Below are 22,500 nucleotides of genomic sequence, written 5' to 3' on the forward strand. Positions count from 1 at the left end.
CATGGTGGTGGTAGTATTATGCTCTGGGCCTGTTTTGATGCCAATGGAACTGGTGTTTTACAGCGAGTAAATGGGACAATGAAAAAGGATGATTACCTCCAAATTCTCCAGGACAACCTAAAATCATTAGCCCAGAGGTTGGGTCACTAAAATTGACCCTAGTGTGTGAATGTGAGTGTGAATGTTGGCCCTGCTATGAGGCGGTGTACCCCGCCTTCCGCCCAAATGCAGCTGGGATAGGCTCCAGTCACCCACACGACCCTGATAGGGACAAGCGGTAGAAAATGGATGGATTACAAAAAAAAAAATACTTCTGAGTTCTTGTCTCATAGGATAGAGAATGACAGGCAAAATTTAAAAAAATGTGCAAATTGCCCTTTATTGTTCAGAGGGTTCACACATGGAAAGATGTTTGCTGATGATACAGGTCAAACATGGGTCAAGACGATAATAACAAAAACAAAATTAATCAAACAGAGACATTTAAGAAATCATTGCTGGATTAAAAGGACATGTCTCTAAAGATATTACATACCAACACAGGGAGGAAACAATGTGCATGTTTGGAGGCAAGAGCCAAATATCACAGTCTTCGCTATATAAGACAAAAGAGTCGTCATGTTATTATTACTGGCAGCTGCATGTTTCCACATATGACTCTTACTGTCAATGAATATGCTCCCATCCACAGTACCCTTATTGACTTCCACTTTGTAGTTGCAATACCAGATACATCCAGCAGATGATACCAGAGAGACAGCTTTGTAAGTGAAGTGAAGCGTGTGTACGTGGTAACCACTTCAAAACTGCCTGGAACAAATCAATTATGGCTCAAAAATTTAAAAAAAAGTGGACAAAGAAGAGTAAGAAACAATGGAGCTCGTTTCCTTCCCATGAGGCGTTGTGTTTAGCTGCAGTGCCCCTGCACTTTGGACTCTGTGGTCACTTACTATACCGATTTGTCAAGGACTGTGCAATGCAAATAAGAGGACTGATTAATCAAAAAATATATGCAGAGGGGTTAGTGCGTCTGCCTCACAATACGAAGGTCCTGAGTAGTCGTGAGTTCAATCCCAGCCTCGGGATCTTTCCGTGTGGAGTTTGCATGTTCTCCCTGTGACTGCGTGGGTTCCCTCCGGGTACTCCGGCTTCCTCCCACCTCCAAAGACATGCACCTGGGGATAGGTTGATTGGCAACACTAAATTGGCCCTAGTGTGTGAATGTGAGTGTGAATGTTGTCTGTCTATCTGTGTTGGCCCTGCGATGAGGTGGCGACTTGTCCAGGGTGTACCCCGCCTTCCGCCCGATTGTAGCTGAGATAGGCTCCAGCGCCCCCCGCGACCCCGAAGGGAATAAGCGGTAGAAAATGGATGGATGGATGGATATATGCATATCATGTTTAGAATACAAAACAATAATACAAAGCAAAATCAATTTAATGTGAAATATTTAGTCACTGCTCTGTATCTAATACAGTGGTTCTTAACCTGGGTTCGATCGAACCCTAGGGGTTCGGTGAGTCGGGCTCAGGGGTTCGGCGGAGGTCAAGACACACCCGACTCATCATGTAAATGAAAACTTCTCCCTATCGGTGTATTACGGATACGGCAACAGCAGAAGTCAGACTGATTTGCGGGTGTGTAATTTGTTGTGAGTTTATGCACTGTGTTGGTTTTGTTCTTTGAACAAGGTGATGTTCATGCACGGTTCATTTTGTGCACCAGTAATAAAACATGGTAACAATTTAGTTTGGGGAATATATGCACCATTAATCAGTTGCTTATTAACATGCAAATTAGTAACATATTGGCTCTTTACAAGTTTTTATTAAGTACTTATTAATGTCTTATTCGGCATGGCCTTATTATAACCCTCTAACCCTGGCCCTAACCCTCTCACCCTAACCCTAACCAAATAACTCTAAATTAAGTCTGTGTTACTTAGAATATGTTCCCCATACTAAAGTGTTACCAAAAACATATAACTTTGTCTTGAAATTTGAAAAAAAAAACATTTATTTTTCACTAAAGAAGGGTTCGGTGAATGCGCATATGAAACTGGTGGGGTTCGGTACCTCTAACAAGGTTAAGAACCACTGATCTAATATAAGACACATATTAAAAAAAGGAAAAGGCCATGTAGTGCGATACAATTTTAATGTATCTACCATTATCATAATTTCATTTTATTTTGTTACATATCCATGTTTTTTTTTAGTACTGGCTGAGACCGATTTTTCATACAATACATTCTTTCTTGCTGCAATATTTGTATTCATGTTTCTCGGTGGAAATGTATTTAACTTATTCAATGAACTAACTGTAATTTTTAATGATTTATTTTGTTATTAATGTGTAATTGACTTCTTTTGTTACATTATAGTTGAATTCTACTCTTGCCTGAGACCTATCATGTACATAATACATGTTTTTCTTGCAGTGATATGTGTTAATATGTGTTTGTTTGTCTTTTGGAATGTATTTGACATACTTAAATAGATGTACTTTTTCCTTATTTCTTATGTTTGTCAATTTATTTAGTTACATAATACTTTCTTTTATGATTGCCTGAGACCTATTATGACACATTACCTTTTTGTATTTATTTATTTTTGTCTTTGTAGTTGTTATTGCTGCGACTGAATACCCCAAATTCTTTGGAATTTGTCTAAAAATAATCTACAAAACCTAACGCAACCACACAACTTTTTTTGAAGCCAGTGGTTGGTTTAGTTTCAGCATTAAAAAACTGAATAACTATACATTCTGAAATACTTTGTTAAAATACAACGTCTTAAGTACTTCCACTATAGTCTGTATGGTCTATGTAGGTGCAGCATAAGGATGTAGCAACAATTCAATGATTTTGTCATCCTGTTATATTGTTTCTCATTTGCTTTGAAGATGAAATCAAACAGGCAAAGAAACAGGACACAATTGTGTGGAAAAAAAATAGTCAAAGCATGATTGATTGATTGAGCAACCGTTGCCCTCAACTGGCCAACTGACTCAGAGAAACATTGGACAGGACAACAAAGTCTAACTTACTGGAAGTTGTTTGGTGAAAAGAAACGAAGACAATAGACCACAGGGGGCCAAGCGGACTCCTGGAAAAATATGTCAATAAAGTACTTAATCTTTTATTACTAAATGTATTTGTTCTTTCTATTTTGACGGGGAACAAAATGCATGTACTGCATGAAATTGCATATCTTTTGAACTTTAATAGTTTCCAATATTGCAGCAAATATTATCAATATTTCCAAACAATATATATATTTTTTTTTAAATAAAAATAAATACTCAAAAATCTGACTTATTATTCCAAAGCAAATTATCCACTGTAAAAATGACAAAATATTTTATGACATTTATGGTGGTATTTACAGTCATACTTTTTTAGTTTTTTCACTGTAAAATCTACGGTTGTTGTTTTTATGATGTATTGTAAATGGAAAAACAGTAGAAAATATTTGTTTTTGCAGTAAAAACAAGCAGCTCATTTGCTAGAATAAAAAAACAAAAAAACAGTGGTACTGTTTTTCAATTTACGATGGAGTTTACACTTTTTTACTGTAAAATTTAAATATTTTCTTTAGACAGTGTACATAAAAATATATACTTAAATGAAAAATAACAAATCATTTGTCCAGAATCTTATCGGTCCTCCAGTACTGACCCGGTACCAAAATATATGACTTCTCGATACACATCTTTATTTATTAACAGTGGAGCGTTGTCAGGGCCAGCAAGGCCTAAACAATATCAGAAGCACTGACCTACATGTGCAACTTAAAATTATTCAATTAAATTTGATTAAATTAAATGATTTGTTCCATGAAATTGGATGAATTTATTCCCAACAGTCTACTACAGGGTTGTCAAACTCATTTTCATGGAAGAGCACGTCGCAGTTTTGATTGCCATTAGAGGGCTACTTGTAACAGCGAATAATATATGAATTTGCCTATGCATTTGATTATTATTTAACTATTGTAGTTAAGACAACAGGTAATACCTCCTTGCCTCTAGTTGAGAGCTAAATGTTTAAGGGTGTACGGAGGGCAGAGGTGTCAGACGTACAGCCCGCGGGCCGGATCACACCTGTAAACAGGTTTTATCCGGCCCACGTGATGAGTTTGCCAAGTACTAAAATGAGCTGCATTTTATTTTTTTATGAAATAAACTGCTGTTCTAAATGTGTCCACTGGATGTCACAATAGCAATTCTGGTAGGACTAGTTGCGGCTCCTCTCCCTCGACCCAAATGTAACTTAAAACCTGCCGTTTTATGTCTTCTGCTTCGAACACATCGTTATTTGGCACCCTTACTCCCCCATAATGTCTCTGTCAAAAACGAGAAAACTAACCTTTTGAACACTTTTTACCTCCGTTTCTGGACATGACAAAGTAGGTATTTGATACCGAGAAGAGTTCACATATTGTGTTTTTTGTTCAATCCCAGGAAGACTGACTTAAAGTTTAATCCTGGCTTTGTAGATACACTGAGACAAAGTCTAAGCTCATTGTGTTTTTGAAACCGCACCAATTTCCTCAGACTTTTTAACAAACTTGAAGTGTTTTGTCCAGAGGATTATATGTGATTTGAACGTTTTCAGAATGTGCTTGTTCCAATGTAAAAGAAAGAACACAACCTGGAGTTGTCTTTATTTTTAAGTTATCATGCCATGATTTTACCATTTCGGCCCACTTGGAAATAGATTTTCTTCCATGCGGCCCCTGAGCTAAAGAGTTCGACAATGCTGACGTAGGGGAAGGTTCATTTTACCAAAAAGACTGAAAATTTGACTAAAAGCAATTTTTGTCCCAAATTACCTATCGTATATGGGATAGGTTGATTGGCAACACTAAATTGGCCCTAGTGTCTGAATGTGAGTGTGAATGTTGTCTATCTGTGTTGGCCCTGTGATGAGGTGGCGACTTGTCCAGGGTGTACCCCACCTTCCGCCCGAATGCAGCTGAGATAGGCTCCAGCACCCACCACGACCCCAAAAAGGGACGCGTGGTAGAAAAATGGATGGATATATGTATTATAAGAGATATGAGTAATATAAGTATATACGAGTACCGATAAATATGGGTATCGGTAACCAGTATCGGTATCAAAGAAATCATATAATGACATATAACTGTTACATGTTGTGTTTTGTCACTCTGCCTGGTTACTCTTGTCTTTTCCTCTCGCCCTTCCTAGACGTTACCGCCACGTCTGGGCAGCCGTCTGAGCGGAGTCGACGGCGGCGATTGCGCATCTGCCTCTACTGTGGAAATGCGGGACATTCCATCTCTCCTTGTCCCGCGCGCCCTGACAACCACCGCTCCCGAGTGACACGGCACTCTTCCGGTGGCATCTGCGACTGACTTGTTGGCCAGCCTCATGCAGCTCCCAGGTACGCTTTCCTGGTCTAATATGAACACTGTCAGTTCTGCTCTGGTTGACTCGGGTGCTGCTGATTGTTTTGTGGAAGAATCTTTTGTTCAGAGTCAAGCAATACCTGTATCTGAGGTAACCATGAGGTAGTTCACTCCCTTGATGGAAAACATCTGGCTGGCATTACGTTGCAGACTTACCTCCTTTCGCTCAGCTTGTCTGGTAACCACCACAAATCCACACATTTTTTCATAATTCCCTCTCGTTCTGCACATTGTTTTAGAAGCATCCTTTTGTGGTACACACAGACTAGAAGAACCTGGCGTATCTGCGTGCTTCCAAGAGACTTAACCCCAGACAGGCAAGGTGGGTTCATGTTTAATTTCTCTAACTTTCCAAGCAGGCTCCCTAAATGGCAAGCCCGATGCCCTGTCCAAGTTTTACTCACCCCCCTTTGAGGACACCGCACAAGATACTATTATTCCCCAATCTTGAAACATTGGCGCCCACCAGTGAGACGTGGAGAGACAGGTGGTCGAGGCACTCAAGAACACTCAAGAGCACCTGCAAACTGTCCCGCTGGCCAACTTTTTGTCATCCTGAGGCTTCGTTCTGACATCATGTCCTGGGCTCATTGTTCAAGGATTGCCTTCCCCTCCGTTGTTACCCGTACCATATTAAATGGTAAATGGGTTATACTTGTATAACACTTTTTTACCTTCATGGTACTCAAAGCGCTTTGACACCATTTCCACATTCACCCATTCACACACATTCACACACTGATGGTGGGAGCTGCCATGCAAGGCCCTAACCACGACCCATCAGGAGCAAGGGTGAAGTGTTTTGCTCAAGGACACAACGGACATGACTAAGATGGCAGAAGCCGGAGGATTCGAACCAGGAACCCTCGGGTCATTCCGACTTGCTCGGCGGTTCTGGTGGCTTTTGTTGTGGAAGGATGTCAGGGAGTTCGTATCGACCTGCTCAGTCTGTGCTCTGAGCCAGTTATTCCATCAAGACAGGGCTTCTGCGCCCGCTCCGCATCCCTTCTAGGCCTGGGTCCCATGTTGCTTTGGACTTTGTAACGGGACTTCCTCCGTCCAACGGCAATGCAGTTATCCTCACCTTGGTAGACCGTTTTTCCAAGATGGCTCACTTTGTGGCGCTTCCGAAGCTGCCTTCTGCTCTCCAGACAGTAGACCTCCTGGTATTCCCATGGACATTCTCAGATAGCCCTGCGATGAGGTGGCGACTTGTCCAGGGTGTACCCCGCCTTCAGCCCTTTTGTAGCTGAGATAGGCTCCAGCGACCCCGAAGGGAATAAGCGGTAGAAAATGGATGGATGGATGGCATTCTCAGGGGCCCACAATTTTCCTTGGCAGTGTGGAAGGCATTCTGCAAAGCTCTGGGGGCGACAGCCAGCCTGTCTTTTACCATCCCCAATCCAACGGTCAGACAGAGCGGGCCAACCAGAATCCAAAATCGTCCCTCCACTTTGTGTGCTATCAGCATCCTGCCTCCTGGTCTACTGTCTTGTCATGGATTGAGTATACACATAACACTCAGCACTGTCAGCTCTGCCACAGGCACTTCTCCATTTAAAAACAGCATTTGGGTACCAACCTCCCGCCTTCCCATCACTGGAGTCAGAATCAGCGTTTCCATCAGCCCCTGCCCATCTCTGCCGTGCCTGTCTTGTCTGGAGCAACAATAGTGCAGCCCTGGTACCCACCTTAGAGCACAACCAACATCTTGTAAATTGTCACTGTTCCGTGGCACCGGAATACAAGGTGGTCAGAAGTTTGGCTCTCGTCCACACTGTCTCTAAGAAGCTACAACTCAGGATCATATGCTTTGGAACGTGATATCAACCCCTGCCTTGTACAGCCCTGTTTTCTCCTTTCTCTCTCCCTGGCCTAGATGTTCTAAGGCGGACACACCCGAGGCTAATTGCCACATCAGCCTCTTAAGTTGAGGGCTTGCAGCTTGGAGATGCCAGTTTTTTCTCCCGTGCAACACAACCTTCCGCTGCTTTTGCGCATCAGCTTCACTGTTTTCCTGTGCTGACATCTCTTTACTCCGGCATCTACCCTGCATTGGTACTGTTTCAGCTCACTTCCAGCCTGACCTCTCTATTTAGGTTGTTTTTGTCTTTTGACATTTCTTACTTTCATGGTACTTGTTCTTCTGTGCCATCTCTCCTAGTTTACTTGCGAAATAAGTTTTGTACCCTTTTTGTTAATTGGTGATAGTTAAAAACGATGGTATTTACGGTAGGCCTCTGCATTTGGGGTTCACGTGCTTAATAGAACCTAACATATAACCCTACTATCAAATATACTATGTCATAATTTAAGTTGAAATGGAGGTCGTACGGATAAAGGAAACTCGTTTTTAAGGTGAAATAAATGGGTTAGGGTTAGTATGTAATGCATAAAGTATGTAAAATTGCTAAAAACTACCCTGCCATAGATATAAGGAAGACACATTTAACCTTTTTAAAGTAGTTGTGTTGGGACACAAAAGAGCAAAATATATATTTTTTTAATACAATTCTTCAAAATGAAGTAAATAATCTACACAAGTTGTGTTGGTTTTTTCCTCAATGGGAGGCGATGGACTGAGCTGAGGTTTTTATATTGCTATTACGTTCCTATGCATTGGCCTGTTATGTCACTGTCTGCACAACCTGGGGTCAGTCAGGTCAGCGTCTCAGTCTGGAAGATAAGCGCTCACCCATTCACCCATGGGTGTTCATGCTTCAGCTATCAGCGCTGTGGGGTAAACAAGCACCTCCCGTTCGGTCTTGAAAAACGCTTGTCTGCATTTCCTCAGTCAGCATTGATCCGAGTCTGCAGGCAGAGAACGAGGATCAGATTTGGACTGTGGATGCTTACCTAACACAAAACTCAAGAAACCCTATTTTGCAGTCATGTTAACATCAGTCCATAAAGCCTGTAAAGCACAAGTCTCCTGTGTTGTACTGCCTCGCTGCCTTTGTCTGCTCCTGTTGTCAGGGCAGAGGTATGTATGGCACGATGGAGCTGCTCCCAAAGCCTCCTGGAGCACATGAATGAGAGAAAAAGTAAAGGAAGTACACTCATCATTGCATTAAAGGAGGGCAGGACACGGGGGTCGGAGAAGAGGGGAGACCGAGGGAGGGTACTGAGGAGGGTAATGTAATAGGGCCTTTGTTCTTGTTAGTGTGACTCACAAAGCCGTGGTCGGGGCAGCAGAGCTTGGTTACCGTTACCAAACACAGAGATAGATGGGGAGAGTGCTTGTGTGAAGGGGACGGGTGGGGGGTTGATGGTGTAGCCCAATCGAATTAAAGCCTTCATGTCAAAGCATTCATTCAATCTTGACATTTCAACACATGACATTAGCTAGAACCACCGCCCAGTGCATTTAAACATAATCAGTGTCAACGTGAACGTCAGTTTGCACCGTCTAATCCGGCAGCAAATTAAATGCAAAAAGACAACACCGACAAATGGAACATTAAAAAAATTATAATACTTGGTTTCTGCATATGTTTTTACACGTTGACCACACATTTTTCTAGAATAGATGTTTATGGAACAAAAACTCGCTGACACAATTCAAATCAAGTGTCATGGTTGCGGTTATGAAACATCTCCATAGACACTTTTATATACCGCGTGACTCATAAAGCACAATCGAGTCAAGTCCAACAATGGAGGTGTTGAGCTTCTGATGGTGCGCAATGCACTTTATTAGTGCGTGCATGTGTGCGTGACTTGAGCTTATGCAGTAAGCAGGATATCCTGTCCTCCCCGCTGCTATTGTGGTGTGTCCAGACGCTACCCCTGAAACCATTTCCCCTCTGTCAAGTGTCTCTTTTTCTTTGTCGCACACACACAACGCTCATGCACACACACTCAAACTCACACTAACAGCCCAATGCCAGCCTGAACACAATGGGAACCAATCCAACACCACCCTTTCAGCTGGATAAAAATAACTTTTTTTGTCAGTAATGACATGAAAATTGTTTAGGAACAATGAACCAGCAGGACTTTGATCAGTCAAAATAGTACTATTATTAACAACAATGCAAGGGTGGTACATGAGTATACGGTCCATTCCACCCAATAGGTGACATTTCAGCCCCAGGAAATACAATTTAAAACTAAAAAATACTTTTTTAAAGAGGCAAAGTGTTCATTACATTGATGTGATTGCATATTTAATCATTTAAATAGGACCCCAAAGCAGAGTTTAAAAACAAAAGAGGCACTCTAAAGAAGTGCAAAGTTCAAAATAAACAGAGTACAGCACAAAAATGGCAAATACACGTTTGCCTTCCCATGAAATATAACCGTATAAATCACTGTTATTCAAACTGTAAGGTTAAATTAAAGTGCAGTGGTAGTTAACTTTGTGACACCTAGCGGCCACAATAGCTCATTGCGTTAAGCTCATGATGCAGTAAGTTGAACGATGCAGACACGTTTGTTACTGGACACTTTCTATTTTGCTTCTGTCTATGAGACCTTATATCTGTAAGTAATTTGCAACTGTAATTATTTTATACTTGTTTATATTGACAAATGTTTCGTTTTAGATTGCAATATTGTTCAACTAAGGACACTTACTACGTAAGTCTAGCTTGTGTGCTTGGCTGTTGTGTAGCTGTGAGCTACCAGTAGCCTATATTAGCCCACCATATTTACCTTTTGTAAATGACGTTACTAAAATACAAGAAAAAGACCAACCTTGTGTGCTTATTGAAGGACATTTAGATGTGAATTGGCTGTTGAGATCTGCACAAGTAAATGTGCTGCAGGACTTCTTGTATCGGAGCTTCTTTTGGCAAATTTAGATGCAAGCTGATATAGTCTGATACTTGTTGTTGTCGCTACCAGATCGATAATCAATATTAATATCAGATTGGGACACCTCTACTTAAAATCACAATTGTTCACTCAGGCTTGTTACCCTTAACACAATGCTCCCTTTGATAAAATTGGAATCATCCACAAGTCACATGGTCCTGGGGAAGTTGTGTCTTTCAGATTTTTGTTGGCAATGAGCGTAGAGAGCACAGGGTAGGTGAGAGGGACCTTTGTACTTTGTTCCTCCTTGAATTTGATAATGTTTCTCATCGTCTTTATTCTTTGTTCAAGAACTGAATTATGCGGAATGAAACGTAGGCAAACGGACCAGTTTGTTTCTTGCGATGTTTGGCTGTACGTTAACCAAGACGGTATACGAAGACTGGGGCAGGATTTTGGCGAAAACCAAATCATATAAAAAGTAGGCTGTGTTACAGCAGTGGTTCTTAATCTTTTGGACCTTGGAGCCAAACTTTTCTACCACAGGGGAGACCGGGCCCACTCAAATCTTAACATAGGAATCTTAATCCTGATTTTAATCATAGTACCGGTACATAATTATATCTTACCTAGAGTACTTACAGTTTAACAGGTCCAAACGTTCTCAAATAATAATAATAATATTGTGTATAAATTATATGAAAAAATAGATAATACACATAATACAAATAAATATGTATTATATATTTTAAGAAAAATACAAATGAATACTAATAATGAATGATATGAAACAATTTGTTAATCACAAAGATTAATATTTATCTAACACATAAACAGCGCATCAAACAGGCCTTAAAGGGGTGATATTATGATTATTCGGTCTACATTTAAAACACCTCCTTATAGTCTACATAACATGTAATGATGGTTCTTTGGTCAAAATTGTGCATAGATGTGTCTGTAAAGACCTATCTTCAAGCCACTTTTTGGCTGCCTCTGAAATCAAGCTATTCTGGGAGTCAAAGTCATTAGATGCAAATAACCCCCCTGTCCCCTTCATGCTAAATGAACCTTCGTAGCCATAATTGTAGTTTGTAGCTTGTCAACAATTGGCTAAGGTTACAAGCTACGATACGAGAAACATCGCTAACATAAAAACGTATTATACTGTATAACCTAATCCTCCTTTGCCATTTTTAGGAAAATAATTCTCTATATTGCTGGAGGTTGGTGATGCTGTTGTCCAACGTTAGAAGGCTAAGCTACAAGCTAAACCACAAATCGAGTAAATACCGTATTTTTCGGAGTATAAGTCGCACCGGAGTATAAGTCGCACCGGTCGAAAATGCATTATAAAGAAATAAAAAAACAAATAAGTCGCATTTTTGGGGGAAATGTATTTGATAAAACCCAACACCAAGAATAGACATTTGAAAGGCAATTTAAAATAAATAAAGAATAGTGAACAACAGGCTGAATAAGTGAACGTTATATGACTCATAAATAATCAACTGAGAACGTGCCTGGTATGTTAACGGAACATATTATGGTAAGAGTCATTCAAATAACTATAACATATAGAACATGCTATACGTTTACCAAACAATCTGTCACTCCTAATCGCTAAATCCAATAATCTTATACGTCTAGTCTCTTACGTGAATGAGCTAAATAATATTATTTGATATTTTACGGTAATGTGTTATTAATTTCACACATAAGTCGCTCCTGAGTATAAGTCGCACTCCCGGCCAAACTATGAAAAAAACTGCGACTTACAGTCCGAAAAATACGGTATGTTTATTGTATCATTGACACATTGCCAATCTCCTGTTATAATTCGTTTCATTGTCTCCTCCATTTCCAAAAATAGTAGGCACCAACTTCACCATTAAAAATATATTTTGGTAAAATATATCCTTGTATTGCTGCAGGTTGGTGAAGCAGTGATCTTCAAAATGGTTGACACACACGGAGAGATACTTCTTCCCACTTGAAAGCACATTGGCGCGAAACTTAAAAGTTAGGCAGGCACGTTGTTAGTTCTTCAGATGAGACTGGAGGTGTGTGTCGTGACCTGTGTTGGTTAATACGACCAATAACAGAGCATTTTCGCCCATCTTGTTGTCGTGCGCACTACGAATGCTGCTACGTAAAATAAAAATAATAATGTCATACACCTGGCAAATTCCAAACGGACCGTTTAAAAGAAGTATGAAAAAATGCAATATTGTTTTCTAAATATCTTTGCAATAACTCCATGGTGTAATTTCAAATGTGTGTGACTTATGCAGATCCCAAATGCACAAAAACAGGTACCAATATCTTATAAAAGTTGGTTTTGTATAATAAATCCACTTTAAATCCAGCGGATTACTTTTTGTAAATATGTGTATCCGCTCAGTGGCCTTGTGGTTAGAGTGTCCGCCCTGAGTCGTGAGTGCAAACCCCGGCCGAGTCATACCAAAGACTATAAAAATGGGACCATTACCTCCCTGCTTGGCACTCAGCATCAAGGGTTGGAATTGGGAGTTAAATCACCAAAAAAGTATTCCCGGGCGTGGCTGCAGCTGCTGCTCACTGCTCCCCTCACCTCCCAGGGGGTGAACAAGGGGATGGGTCAAATGCAGAGGACACATTTCACCACACGTAGTGTGTGTGTGACAATCATTGGTACTTTAACTTCACTTTAAAAAGCTGTTTGCCTACGGGATCCAAGAAGAAAATACTTTCTGTTTATTTATTCATAATAACACGCTAGATCACTTTATTTATGTACAATATGTAATCATACACTGCCTGTTCTTTTGTTGTGAGTTTAAATCAGAGGCTAAATTGTATTTAGGAGACATAAAAGCATGAGTGTACATGTTAAGAAGATTGGTGTGACTCCCAGCATTCCCTTATTTATGTAATAACGGGTTGCAAGTACATGTTCGGGGTTCACTTATGCAATAAAAGTGTTATTGTGCACTTAAACAACACAGTGAGCTTGGCCACCATCCCGTTCTTTCTCCTCCCCCCCTGCAAGCCTGGTTGAGGTGCTATTGTGTGCTTTCCTGTGGAGTCCTCCGCTCTCTGGCACGCACACGTGCACGCGCACACAAAGCTGAGCTGTGCTGTTGACCACAAACAGCAAAGAGGTCGCCCAGCCTTCCAGGAGGAAGAAGAATTAAAAAAAAAAAAAAAAAAACCCTGTTTAAAAATTGACAACCAAACAAGCTCTTTTTCTCTGTTCTGGAGGATTTGCAGACAGAAGCCACCCCAGTGAGAAGTGAAGAAGTATGGAGTTATAACGTGTTTGTTGACATTGACAAACATCAGCCGCAGTAAGAGGAGATCATCCATTCATCACTGTGAGTCTCAACTTTTTCTACTTTTTGACTAAATATTTTATTGTTTTTCCATGCCACATCGTGGTCGATTCGGGCTTTTAAACTAAAAAAAAAAAAAAAAAAAAGTTACAGTTGATGTGGTGTATTACAAGATAACAACCAGGAAATGGTAAACACATAAGATCAACCGAGCCAATATCTATAAAGCGTTGATCTGTCTCAGACGTGCTTAAGAAATTAATTTAAGAAACATCACATGTGTACTATTCAACATGTCTAAAAAGGAGTAGGAAGAAACCAAAATGTATTTAATGCTATACTATCTCCACATATGACTGCCAATTCATTCATTCAACTCACAGTTGTCTCTCGTTTATCTCTGCTAATTGGTTCCAGTGCTAATCATGGTAAACTAAACTCTGCAAGTAGGATTGTTATTCATAAATCAAATATTTGCATAGTTAGTGCATACAAAATATTCTAAATGAGATTTTTTTTTTTTTTTACATTCGAGCCCTCTAAATACGAAATAACACCCATATAATCACCTTTACACTTGTTTCGCCCTATATAGTTGCCCTGACTGCATTTTACTGTAGATTTCAGTAATCACCGGTCGCCCAAAGGATCCTCCTAGCGTCACCCGGCCACTACAACACGGCCACGACAGGGAAAGTTAGAACTGGGCTTTCGGGTGCGTTGTTCTGTCAGAGCTCTGTCAACTTCCCAGTCACAGCTGTGAACATTAGCCGTAATGTTAGCATTCCATGTCATTAGCATTGCGTGTTCCAAATCGTCATTCCACATTGCTCACGCCAAAAGGCTCACCAATGTCATGTTGAGTTGATGGCGTTGAAGATGAAGTGAATCAACAGAGTTCATCTCCACTTAGCATAGCCCGGACAGCCTCTGAAAGCTGAGACCAGTGATGTTAGCAGACGTATGTCCCACTGTGGTCTTTTGACATCGGTAGTGTGAAAGTCTCAATGTGGAGGTTTTCAAGATCAAAAAAGTTGTTCTCAGATAGCGCCAAGAGTAGTACCGTATTTTTCGGAGTATAAGTCGCTTTGGAGTATAAGTCGCACCTGCCGAAAATACATAATAAAGAAGGGAAAAAACATATATAAGTCGCACTGGAGTATAAGTCGCATTTTTGGGGTAAATTTAATTGATAAAACCCAACACCAAGAATAGACATTTGAAAGGCAATTTAAAATAAATAAAGAATAGTGAACAACAGGCTGAATAAGTGTACGTTATGACGCATAAATAACCAACTAAGAACGTGCCTGGTATGTTAACGTAACATATTATGGTAAGAGTCATTCAAATAACTATAACATATAGAACATGCTATACGTTTACTAAACAATCTGTCAATCCTAATCTTATACGTCTAGTCTCTTACGTGAATGAGCTAAATAATATTATTTGATATTTTACGGTAATGTGTTAATAATTTCACATATAAGTCGCTCCTGAGTATAAGTCGCACCCCCGGCCAAACTATGAAAAAAAAACTGCGACTTATAGTCTGAAAAATACGGTAGTTTTTAGCATTGTCAACCAGAAAATAAAGTTTCACTTGGTGATCATCTGTATCAATCGCCACAACATAATATAAAATAGGACAAATCCTGCAATTTTATACATGTAAGACATAAATAGGACTTAATCTAACACCTAATTTAGGTCAAAATATGTAGAAAATGTTTGAAAAAAAATTATACAATCTGCAATGTAGTGCAGCTGCCATATTGGAAGTGTGATGTCGCACAAAACAGTACAAATTCCGTTTTGTCGTTTGGATTTTGTTCACTTTCTGTGTAAAGAAAGAAATTGTTGGAAAATGACAATGTGTGTATTGTATATGGTAAAATAAAGATAAAAGTTGTGGTTAAAAGTATTGGTTATCGTTGCTTATTGATGATTATTGATTTTGTCTAGTTTTTTATGTCCTGTATTTTGGTTTCCTTTAGTCTTTTGTTTAATTTGATGTAGATTCTGCCAGTGGTGTGCCGTCAGGGCCAGCAAAGCCTTCTCTGCTGGCCTAACATAACCAGAAATCATGATCATAATTAAAGATAAAAGTATTTTTTAATTTACTTTCCCTAAATATCTACAAGTAATCCTATTCTCTTCATGTCATATTATGCTCCTTCCAGTGCTGTTGTTTTTAGGTTAGAGTTTTTAGCCAATCAGAATTCAGCTAGCTTATGTTGCCATGTACCAAATCTGCCCGGGGCCTTCAGAAACAACAATGCGGGCGTCTGTGCACTGTAAGTGAACAGGTACACACAGTTGATAAATAATTACCATAGCCGATCAGATCACAAGTTGTCAGTAAGGCCTTCTCGATGGCCTCACGTTGAACGTGACATTTACATGTCCTGTGATTGGATATTCACTGCTTTGAGCCGTGGCGGTGCTATTCAGATCAGCAGAGCCACACCCGAGGCCGTTAGCGGGTGAATTTAAGAACACATATAGTTGATAGACAGTTGGAATAGCCAATCAGATCACAAGTTGTTGACAGTAGCCTATCTAGGTGGCCTGATGTTAACAAGACTGTGATTGGATACTCACTTGTCATTCTAAAGTGAGCATCCAATCACAAGTTGCATTTTACTAAAGCAGGAAGTAAACAAACTACGAGCTTATAGTGACTTTCTCTGCTAGCCATTTTGTACGTTGTTGGGGTGATTCAATGCAAAGTAGTGCGTAAATGTGTTGCTGTATAGTATTTCTCCAGCAATGGTCATGTGGTGACATAAATGATGGTATTTTAAGAGGTACCGTATTTTTCGGACTATAAGTCGCAGTTTTTCTCATAGTTTGGCCGAGGGTGCGACTTGTACTCAGGAGCGACTTATGTGTGAAATTATTAACACATTACTGTAAAATATCAAATCATATTATTTAGCTCATTCACGTAAGAGACTAGACGTATAAGATTTCATGGGATTTAGAGATTAGGAGTGACAGATTGTTTGGTAAATGTATAGCATGTTCTATATGTTATAGTTATTTGAATGACTCTTACTATAATATGTTACGTTAACATACCAGGCACGTTCTCAGTTGGTTATTTATGCCTCATATAACGTACACTTATTCAGCTTGTTGTTCACTATTCTTTATTTATTTTAAATTGCCTTTCAAATGTCTATTCTTGGTGTCAAATATCAAATAAATTTCCCCCAAAAATGCGACTTATACTCCAGTGCGACATATATGTTTTTTTTCCCTTCTTTATTATGCATTTTCGGCAGGTGTGACTTATAGTCCGAAAAATAGGGTAATCGTTGAAGTCGGACATCACTGAAGGTCTAGGTGGGAAACGCACAGCCCGCCACTGGATTCTGCTCTTGAATTACCTCCTGTTTCCTTGAGTCACGTGCTGTCTTGGTGATTCGTCAGATTGTCGCCGATGTCGACGTTTATTCCTTTCAACTTGCTTCTCGGTTTCAGCAGTATTACCTTGTTTTTCTGTTGGTGAACTTCATGATGATGACAGGTGTGTTGTTGTTCCTGCCGGTCCCAGACAGTGGAATGCGTGTTTCGAAGTTGTTGACATCCATATCCATCCCTTTGGATTGCAGACATTTGGCCACCCGTTGCTCTTTGTTTAAGCAAAGTCCTCTCGTTCTCCACTTCTATTATCAGCTGACTTGTCATAAGGCTTGCGTGTAATCTGGAGCCCAGTCGGAATCACATTGACGTTGGTCCTGTACGAAATCATCAATTTTACACATCATATGAGATATAGGGCCTGATTTACTAAATGTTTGAGTGTACTATAACATGTGCAAACCTGATAGCAAAGAAACAACAACAACAACAACAGAACATCAGCAAATACAATATGTACAAATTTGATATGAAAAATGATAGCAAAGAAACAGTTGAAGTAAATATTAACATAGAAATGACAATGAACATTATTGCACTACAAATGGAGCAATAGAAATACCAACATAATGAATAATAATAGTTACCTCTATTATCAACAAAACAATTGTTTTAAATGCAACAATACATACATTTAATGAAAATAAAGCAGATAAATGGAGGTAAAGAAAGAGAAGCAAACTATATTAAACTTGTAGATTGTTATAGTAAAATAGGTTAAGCTGTATCAGTGTGCCGTGTTTTACCCAGTTTCCCCTGGGGGTTACAATGTTAATGATTTGATGAAATGTGATTATATGACCGAGTGTATGTATGCATACTGCATGTGCTTGTGTATATGTATGTTTGTACATTGACTGTGCGTGTGGATATATGTACCGTGTGTATGTACTATATTTGTGTATGAATGTGGGAGCGTATGAATGTGGGAGCGTATGTATGTGCGTAAGTACCTATGTGTGCACGTATATATGTATATAGAACAAAAATATAAACGCAACATTTTGTGCTCCCATTTTTTATGACTTGAACTCAAAGATCTAAAACGTTTACTATATACACGAAAGCCCTATTCCTCTCAAATATTGGTCACAAATCTGTCTAAATCTGTCTTAGTGAGCATTTCTTCTTTGTCAAGATAATCCATCCCAACTCACAGGTGTGGCAAACCAAGATGCTGATTAAACAGCATGATTATTGCACAGGTGTGCCTTCAGCTGCCCAAAAAAAAGCTAAAAAATTATACTATATATAAATTTATACACACACGCGCATATATATATATATATACACACACACACACACACACACACACACACACACACACACACACACACACATATGTGTACATACACATACAAACATGCATACATACACATATGTATACATACACATGCACATATACATACCAACCTCCATACATACACATATACAATATATGACAATAATAATTACATACAAACACACACATACACAAAAAACACACACACACACACATATATAAAAATTTTAAAAAAAAATCCATACATTAGCTTTCTTTAAGTATGCATTTTCTTGCGCCTCGGGGGGAGTAATGTGCAGCCTCTCTCCAATGAGCATATATTTAGCTGCAAAAGGAAAAAATGTAGGATTGTGTTTAAAATGCCCATAAGTGATACATGTCTCCTGCATGTTTGAAAACATAGCAAAACCCCACATGATAGCATGAATGTGCAGTAAATAAGAGTGTCTGTGGTAATGCCCTATATAGTACACATAAAATCTTCATTATAAGGCGGTCTGTACCGCTTTTCCATTGCACACACAGTCTTAGTAAATCGCACGCCACACGCCCACACTGTTTTGTAGATTGCAGACGCGTGGTGTTTGGATCTAAGTAAATCAGGGCTGAGTCGTTTGTACTCCTTTTCATCAGTTTACTTCTTTGAGCTATCCACATTTTCTTTTGGCCTTTGTTTCTGAAGTGATGCATTATCATTCTTCAATTCCTTAACGTGTTTCGCTGTTTCCTGTTGTCATGCTGTTTCTCTATTTTGTTGTAAAGCTCATTGCTATTTACCTGATCTCTTTCCTCCTGTCATAGAGTAGTACCTGGTTCCTGGCTGATTGCCACATCCTCCTTATTCACGACGACTGAAGCTTTTTTTTTTTTGCCCATTCCGATCATTGGATATCAATTTGGACTTAAACGACAATTAGCTTGCTTTTCTAGTGATTATTAGCAATGGTAGCTCATTTTATTGGAAGAGTAATTTCCTCACACTAATCGGTATTCTAGCCAGTCGTGTTTGCAAACAGATCTGTGGTCCAGAAAAGTTCCAAAGTAGTCCAAAACTTCAAAAAACGGTGCTGAGCTTTTCTCAGTCCATCCTCACAGGAGGTGATACCACAAAAAATCATGGTCTTATTATTGTTGCACTTTGATTCACCAAGGTGTTACTTATCACCGGGTTTGAGACTTTCAGGACACAGGAGAGTTTCCAACTAGACCTACCTTTTCTTATATTTAAGTAAAATACCAACAAAGTACGTAATTATTTGATGAGTTTTACTTTTCCACCTCAGGTTATTACATCACACAACATCATAGTGATCCCCATACTTGCCAACCATGAGACCTCCGATTTTGGGAGGTGGCGGGGGGCGTGGGTGGGGCGGGGGTGTGGTTGGGGGCGTGGTTAAGAGGGGAGGAGTATATTTACAGCTAGAATTCACCAAGTCAAGTATTTCATATATATATATATATATATATATATATATATATATATATAAGAAATACTTGACTTTCAGTGAATTCTAGCTATATATATATATATATATATTTATTTTATTATATATAAATAAAAAATACTTGAATTTCAGTGTTCATTTATTCACACATATACACACACATAACACTCATCTACTCATTGTTAAGTTAAGGGTTGAATTGTCCATCCTTGTTCTATTCTGTCACTATTTTTCTAACCATGCTGAACACCCTCTCTGATGATGCATTCTGCTTCGTCTCCTTGTTGTGTGCGCAGTTGTGCAGTGCAGTCTCTAAAAGCCGTAGATGTTATTGTCACATATGCATGTACAGTAGATGGCAGTATTGTCCTGTTTAAGAGTGTCACAACATTGCTGTTTACGGCAGACGAACTGCTTTACGGTAGACGAAAACGTGACTGCTGTTGTTGTGTGTTGTTGCCGCGCTGGGAGGACGTTCATGAAACTGCCTAACAATAAACCTGGAGGGGGCGTGGCCTCCAGCTCCGCCTGAATTTCGGGAGATTTTCGGGAGAAAATTTGTCCTGGGAGGTTTTTGGGAGAGGCGCTGAATTTCGGGAGTCTCCCGGAAAATCCGGGAGGGTTGGCAAGTATGGTGATCCCCAGGTAGCATGCGATTATGCTTCTATGGCAACACAGATTGTCAGTCGAGTCTGGTTGGATTCCTATAGTGCTATTGTTTTTTTTCTCAGGCTATGAGTTGAACTTCTTGGGAAAAATTCCAGATTTCACAACTGATTTGTGACTAAATAAAAGTTCACTTTTCATGAATGAGCTGCACATTTTGTTCTTGACATAGTTTAAAATACATTAAGGAATGATAGATCTTGCGTGAACATGCTATTAAATGAACAGTGAATGACATCCTATATCCTTGAGACATACCGCTCAATCAACTTCTTCACTCGAGACTTGGGCTTTGGTCCTCTTAATTAGTATTTACTAATCGTACCAAAATATTTGTGATTGGGAAATACTCTTTCCTGTTGCAACTTGACTATTAATTGCTGGATGGGTTTTATGTGGAAGAACTTAAGAGCTCTGACTTCAACCCCATCAATCACCTTTGTGATGAGCTCCAACATCTCACAAATGTTCTTCTCTCTCTCTTTTTGTTTTACTGCTGTGTACGGTGGAACCCTCTTGAGTCGGTCCAGCGAATGCCACCAACCCATCAATGTCAATGAAGTCCCGGTCTACCGGGTTGGAAAAAATTCTGTGCATGTGCTGTGATATTGTCAACTTCCTCATTATCGCTAAGCCGCAACAAAGCAACTGTCTAGTCACACAGCATTAAAATGTGTATTTTGGCAAAAATCTAAATCATTATTGTTTGAACCTTCTCCTTTGATTTCAGTTAATGCACGATTATTACACTCTCAACTCAGTTTAGTCTCTAAATATTTGCATAATTTTGAAACAAAAAACTGAAAAGAACATGCACAGATGAACAATAAAGGGGTATGTATTGAAACATCCATCCATCCATTTTCTACTGCTTGTCCCTTTCGAGGTCGCGGGGGGCAGCGGCTGTAGCCACATGACTATAAATTGTACAAACCCTGTTTCCATATGAGTTGGGGAATTCTGTTAGATGTAAATATAAACGGAATACAATAATTTGCTAATCCTTTTCAACCCATATTCAATTGAATGCACTACAAAGACAAGATATTTGATGTTCGAACTCATAAACTTATTTTATTTTTTTGCAAATGATAATTAACTTAAAATTTCATGGCTGCAACACGTGCCAAAGTAGTTGGGAAAGGGCATGTTCACCACTGTGTTACATCACCTTTTCTTTTAACAATACTCAATAAACGATTGGAAACTGAGGAAACTAATTGTTGAAGCTTTTAAAAGTGGAATTATTTCCCATTCTTGTTTTATGTAGAGCTTCAGTCGTTCAACAGTCCGGGGTCTCCGCTGTCGTATTTTACGCTTCATAATGCGCCACACATTTTCTATGGGAGACAGGTCTGGACTGCAGGGGGTTTGTATAATTTGTTTATAAAATTGTTGGAAGTACACTTCTGCATACATTTGTATCTTTATCTACAAAAAAGAAGACCAACAAAGACAACATAATTATAGATCAACCTGCAACAACAACAAAAAAAACCTTCATTAACATTGTTTTAACACATTCATTTGGCTGAAACGTAAATGAAAATGTGCGTAACATTTTTTGGACCAACTTTAACAATTTGATACTGAAAAATTAAAATAAAATTAACCCAATAAATAATACTACTTTCAATTTGATAAGCAACATTAACTCAGTCAAATGGCACAGCAGTTTTGGTTACATGTTTTTTTCCTTAAAGTGACACACGTATCGAGATATCAAGGGACACAGAATCACTCCTTGTGTTTCATAAATGCATCGATGCTGCAATATCCTTAGACCCGTCACTACATGGCAATAATAACAATAACAGTCTACACCTATTTGCTAGTTTTTCTAAGATTGTTAGCCAAGGGAAGATAGATTTGCCGCAGGACTGTAAAACAAGCGTATAAAATACTACATTGCGGAAGAAAGATGATGAAACATTTACAAATCAACCTTTTGTTGCTGTACTACATAAACCAAGTTTATACTCTGGCATCACATAACCTGCGTATGCGACGCTGTCTTGCTCCTCCCCCTGCGTACCCTCCCGCAGACCCTGACGTGTACCTCCCAAAAATCCTAGCGGAACGCAGAACTGTGTTTGGTCAGCTTTTGCCAAGGAGGGTCCTTAAGCACAGGAAAGCAGACTTTGGGCTTGAAGTGCACAAATTAT

The 22,500-nt window shown here is 39.4% G+C and overlaps 1 protein-coding gene across 4 annotated transcripts in view; it reads left to right on the forward strand.

Moving 5' to 3' along the window:
* The window catches only part of lpar4 (lysophosphatidic acid receptor 4), a 55,191-nt gene that overhangs the window by 22,870 nt on the left and 9,821 nt on the right, over positions 1-22,500 (forward strand). For 2 of the 4 annotated variants that reach the window (XM_061927536.2, XM_061927535.2), the window contains exons 2-5: positions 5,215-5,410; positions 5,489-5,613; positions 5,700-5,757; positions 13,437-13,549. The gene's annotated coding sequence lies outside the window, so the exon portion shown is untranslated. The remainder of the gene's footprint in view (positions 1-5,214; positions 5,411-5,488; positions 5,614-5,699; positions 5,758-13,436; positions 13,550-22,500) is intronic. The other 2 variants (XM_061927538.2, XM_061927539.2) reach the window with 2 other exon arrangements.

The sequence above is a fragment of the Nerophis lumbriciformis genome, linkage group LG35, assembly GCF_033978685.3.
Source record: "Nerophis lumbriciformis linkage group LG35, RoL_Nlum_v2.1, whole genome shotgun sequence".
Classification (NCBI taxonomy): domain Eukaryota; kingdom Metazoa; phylum Chordata; class Actinopteri; order Syngnathiformes; family Syngnathidae; genus Nerophis; species Nerophis lumbriciformis.